General features: G+C 36.2%; 1 pseudogene; it reads right to left on the bottom strand.

Moving 5' to 3' along the window:
• Nucleotides 1-258: 258 nt before the first annotated feature.
• LOC128057575 (protein SET-like) lies at nt 259-1,041 on the bottom strand (annotated as a pseudogene).
• Between the last annotated feature and the right edge of the window lie 3,677 nt (nt 1,042-4,718).

Here is a 4,718-nt window from a genome sequence, read left to right as displayed (position 1 = left end):
GGTAATGTTGATTCCATAGAGTTTTTGTAGAGACATGAAGGATAAAAATTGATTTGGAACAGAAAGGGGTGGAGATTCTTTTTCCCACTAAATTCTGCTCAAAGTAATGTTGAGAAACATGGCATAAGGAAGAAAAGAGACCTCAAAAACAGGATGACTTTGCACAAGAAGGGAAAAAAATACTGCAACTTGCTCTCAGGGACTAGAGAAAATTAAAAAAAAAAAAAAAAGAAAGAAAGAAAAGAGAGCCGGAATCCATTAGTGTTCCATTAGTCCATCCTCTCCTTTATCTTCATCTCCTTCCTCTTTCCCATCAACTTCATCGTCTTCACCTTCACCTTCATCACATCATTCATGAATATCTTCCAATCCTTCCTCCTCCTCATCTTTTTCCTCTCCTTCCCCTTCTTCATCATCCATCTCAGGAATTATGTAGTACTGTAATAGATTTGGCCATATATCATCTTTGATGGCCTCTCCTAACTTATCTGCACCTGGATCAGAATGATCAGTAAACCAGGTGAAGAAACTCTCTGGTTCCTCATGCTGTCTCTTCCTGCTGGCTCTCTTCTGTGTTTCTTCTTGTGTGTTTAGTCAAATCCTTTCTGATTTCCATTTGATTTCAGTGCACTTTGAAGATGAATCACCACTCTCATTCAGATGAAGTTCTTTGGAGAGAATTTTACTTTTGAAGTAAGAGTTTTCATTAAAATAAAAATCTATTCTGTAACCTGATTTAACATCTTCAAATTCTGTCAATTCAATTCCTATCAAGTAGTGCAGCATTCTTCTTCCTCCTCCACAAGCAGTACAGACACTTGTAGATGGTTGGCAAATAGTGTCACCCCAAAATTATGGAGTTTGGTGAACAATTCTGACCGCCTCTGAAAAAAAAAAAAGGTTGATGGAGTTTGTTATATTTCTGTTCTTTCAGAGTCTCTTCACTGGCTAGTTCATTAAATCTGTCATTTACTTCATCAATATGTTCAGTTGCTTCTTGCTGTTCTTTTCTCCCTTCAGCAAGTTTGGAGAAGCAGACATTTACTGTGATCCAGAGGAAGGAGTCAGTCTCAGTTTATTTGGTCTCTTTACTTAATGTGGAAATGAAGACTGGTGTTTGGGAGATGTGCTGTGGGGAGAGCCAAAAATCAAATCAAGGGAAAACCCATACACAAGGAGCTCTGAGACCTCGTATTACTTAATTTCAATTCTCCTAACAGTTTTTTGAGGCAGGCCACACATTTTTCTCTCCATGGTAATTAGTGAAAGTGATAATGTTAGTCGCTCACTGTGTCCAACTCTTTGTGACTCCATGGATTATAACCAATCAGGCTTCTCTGTCCATGGAATTCTCCAGACAAGAATACTGAAGTGAATTGCCATTCTCTTCTCCAGGGGATCTTCCTGACCCATAGATCGAACCAGGGTCTCCTGCATAGCAGGTGGATTCTTTACTGTCTGAGCCACCAGGGAAGACCAAAATGAAAGTGAAAGTTGCTCAATTGTGTCAGACTCATTGTGACCCCAAGGATTATACAGTCCATGGAATTCTCCAGGCCAGAATACTGGAGTGGATAGCCTTCCTCTTATCCAGGGGATGTTCCCAACCCAGTAATCAAACCCAGGTCTCCCACATTGCAGGCAGATTCTTTACCAGCTGTGCCACAAGGGTAGCCCAAGAATACTGGGGTGTGGGAGACTATCCCTTCTCCAGTGGATCTTCATGACCCAGAAATCAAGCTGGGGTCTCCTGCATTGCAGGTGGATTCTTTACCAACGGAGCTATCGGGGCAGCCCAATTCATAGACAGGCATATAATATTTAGAGAGCCTGAAGAACTCAAACACATCTCACAGTTAGAGGACAAACTCAAGCTGTCAATTTACGTCTGTCCAGCTCCAAAGTCCACCAAAGGCATGTCTGATCCACAAAGGAAACACAGGTGATAAGCCTAAACACATTAAGAGAAATAAAGAACTAAAACAGTAAAACTACTTAAAGGCCTTTATCAGAGAATTCTGATAATGAATTTATTACTTTAGAAAATAAATCTGATAAGAACCAATCAAACAGGTTAAAATGGAATGATAGATTAGAGTGGAGAAAAGTAACTATACAACAACTACAGGCTTTTTAGGAAAATCTGAATTAATGTGGGAATAAAAACAACAACAACAACAAAAAAGACAAATTTATGACAGAATAATTAACAGAATAGATAACTGAATGAATATGAGGAACAGAGGATAAGAGAAAGTTAATAATGACTGATATTTGAAAAGTACTAATTTAGCATATTTAATATATCTTAAAAGTCAAAAATTCTTGACGTATTTTAGTACCAATATTGTGTGAGTTCTAACATATTTCTTTCTTTACAGTGATAGCCTTATTTCACCTCATTGTAGTCCTAAAAAGTTAGTGTATATATATATATTTGCGATGTATTTTTAAAACTGGACAAGGCTGTGTGAGCTTTTGATATGAGCAAACATACATAACAGAGAGTTCAGCAGCTAATGCAATCTTAATTGTAGTCTGTACTATGGTTATCAAAATGTATTCTTGATTTCCATATATTTGTATGGAGTTAGTGTTGGTATTGGTATTTGCTGAAATGTAATTTTAGTTAATTCAGTGTGAATTTTTATTTCTAAATAAAGTAGATGTCATTTCGTCTTAGAAAATTCTAAGAAATAAACGGATCTTTAAAATATTTTTCTTAACTATTATTATTCTACAGGCAAGTAGCTGTACATTATCAAGAAAGCACACGTTGCTTATTTTGAAGATTATTTCACGTCTTCTGCTCTTTCTCAGAGAAGAAACGATTTGGTTATTTGAATTACTGTCAGCAACACAAATGTTTAATTCAAATTGAGATATAAACCAATTATGTTAGGAGAGGATCATTGACAACTGTAGCATTCCAGGAACTTTGGCCCTGGCTGGCACAGAATGAGCAAAGAAAAGCATTAGGAGACCCATAAGGAGTGTTTATTTCCATAATTCATGCTAAAGAACTGAATTTGGAGACATTCTTAACTCTCTGAAAAAAGTAAAGTCAATACAAACTCAAGTTTGTTTGTTTGATTTTCTAGATGGCTTAGTAACATCATTAAAGCATCCAAATGTTAACTTTCCCACAAAACACTAGCAGGCATGAGACAAAAAGTCCCTGTAATCCCGCTTCTCAAAATGTATTGCATGTTTACAAGCATTGTGTAATCTATCTTTACATATTTTTGTCATTCAATTCACACATCAGGTGCTATTTTTACCCTGATTTTACAAACATATAAAGTGAGAGGCAAAGAGTTATATGATTTGCCTTAGTCACCCATTTATTTTTCTTCTTAGCTCCAAAATTAGTCAACAAATTTGAGGAAAGATTCTTAGTGAATAGGCACTTTGGTTTATCAACATCAATCATGAGTTCTCCATTCAAAGAAGACACTTAAAAAACAAATATCTCATTCCACCTTAACTAAACAGATAACTTGCTTTGACTCAATCACAAATATTCATATATTTTGAAAGAGCATTTTGGAAAGAAGTCTCCAGAAAATAGATAAGATACTATAATTACCAGAATCAGAATGATCTGTTTGTTTTTTAACGTTTTTTTGAAATTTTTAATTACTTTCAACAATCACCTAGCATACATTCAAATATACCGACTGAGCTGGTAGGACCTGCACATGCTCATCATCTTAGAATGATGGTGAGCTCATCTTAGTCAACTCTATAGTAACTGGGATGCTCAGACATCTTTTAGAACAGAATTTTGAATCAATATTGGTCAGGGAAAATAATACAAAAACAAAGAAACAAAACAAATTAAAAAACCATAAACTACCTTATATAACTACCTATAAACTGCCTTATGTAATTTAGGAATAAACTTTTTAGCATAGAAATTAAAGGCTAACAGGAAGAGTTGGAATTCAAAAGGCAAGGAAGCAATTAAGTCATTGCCAAGACTCAGAAAACTGCCACGCAAGGTCAGGGAAGTATATACTGCAGGACTGGGCCTGCACAGCATTCGATGGATTCGCCTCACAGACTTGCAGGAAAGAGGTGAAATCTCAGAATTCCAAATCATCTGTTTCAATCTCATCATTTATTTCAATCTCTCACCTAAGTCATGAGGTGGTTGATTCTCAGGAACATACTGGGAAGCCATAATGAATCTGACATCTACCCAAGAATCTTTCTACAATTCACTAAAAGAAAATGACTCTTCCCTCCGTTCTTCACTATTCTAGTCATGTACCTCAAAGTCTGCCTTAGAATTGTAGAGGAAAATGTATTCTGGGAAATGTCATCACCAACTTCTCAGCAATCTCCAAAGTCAGGCTTAGAAGGAGACAATGGTGATGGCAAGCAGCCAACAGGTAATCCAAATTAGGAAACACTAAACCCTTTAGGTCATGTGTCTCTCCCCGTGTAATTGTTTACATATGTCATAGCTTAGTGACAACCTTCTTTTGATATCTTCTAATTTAAACATTGAAATATAGAGTTACCCATTATTAACATATATTATGCTAAACTATTCGGGACTGGAAGTAAAGGAAAACAATTGTTTGTACAGATTTGAGAGTTGGATCATAAAGAAGACTGCATACTGAAGAACTGATGCTTTCAAACTCTGGTCCTGGAGAAGACTCTTAAGAGTCTTGGACAGCAAGGAAATCAAACAAGTCGCTCTTAAG

Source organism: Budorcas taxicolor, chromosome 12 (assembly GCF_023091745.1).
Source record: "Budorcas taxicolor isolate Tak-1 chromosome 12, Takin1.1, whole genome shotgun sequence".
NCBI classification, from domain to species: domain Eukaryota; kingdom Metazoa; phylum Chordata; class Mammalia; order Artiodactyla; family Bovidae; genus Budorcas; species Budorcas taxicolor.
Note: the sequence above shows the minus strand (reverse complement) of the source record. Positions and strands in the feature narration are given on the sequence as shown.